At 43.0% G+C, this 597-nt stretch overlaps 1 non-coding gene across 1 annotated transcript; it reads right to left on the minus strand.

Moving 5' to 3' along the window:
- Nucleotides 1-263: 263 nt before the first annotated feature.
- Nucleotides 264-344, minus strand: trnas-gga (transfer RNA serine (anticodon GGA)). Its single transcript has one exon. It is a non-coding gene; the product is annotated as a tRNA-Ser (tRNA).
- Between the last annotated feature and the right edge of the window lie 253 nt (nt 345-597).

Consider the following 597-nt stretch of genomic DNA (forward strand, 5'->3'; position numbering starts at 1 on the left):
AAATAACCAAAGATTTGCACGCACCAACGGACATGCACTGATGCCTCAGACATCTCGAGGGATAGACAGGCTGAATCACTGTCGCAACTTTGACTGATGTTTGCGATTTTTGAAACGGATGTATCGTGAATATTGAATAGTGAATATAAAAATGAGAAGAAAATGTCAGTGTTGAAAGGTGTGATACGTTATTCCATCTATCTCAGGATCAGTTTGGCAGAGAACTGGTTAAATTGTGAAATGGAATGAAAAATGCTGAGAATCGTAGTCGGCAGGATTCGAACCTGTGCGGGATAACCCAAAGGATTTCCAGTCCAGCGCCTTAACCACTAGGCCACGACTACTGTGTCGCTAGCTTTTTAATCGGGACTCAGAAAAATCTGTCATCCATCTCTGTGCAGCAGACGGCCAAAGACTCGTGAAAAATTCTCCGTTTGCTAAACATCTGGACGAGGCAATCTCCTCCACCTGTATTTTTACAGTTCGATATTGCTCTGGAACTTTTTAATATCAATCTCTACCAAGAAGCAGAAATAAAAATCTGCATTTTGAAACAACTGCCGCCCCGTCGGGAAATTGAACCCCGGTCTCCAGCGT

Source organism: Pristiophorus japonicus, chromosome 23 (assembly GCF_044704955.1).
Source record: "Pristiophorus japonicus isolate sPriJap1 chromosome 23, sPriJap1.hap1, whole genome shotgun sequence".
In the NCBI taxonomy this organism is placed as follows: Eukaryota; Metazoa; Chordata; class Chondrichthyes; family Pristiophoridae; genus Pristiophorus; species Pristiophorus japonicus.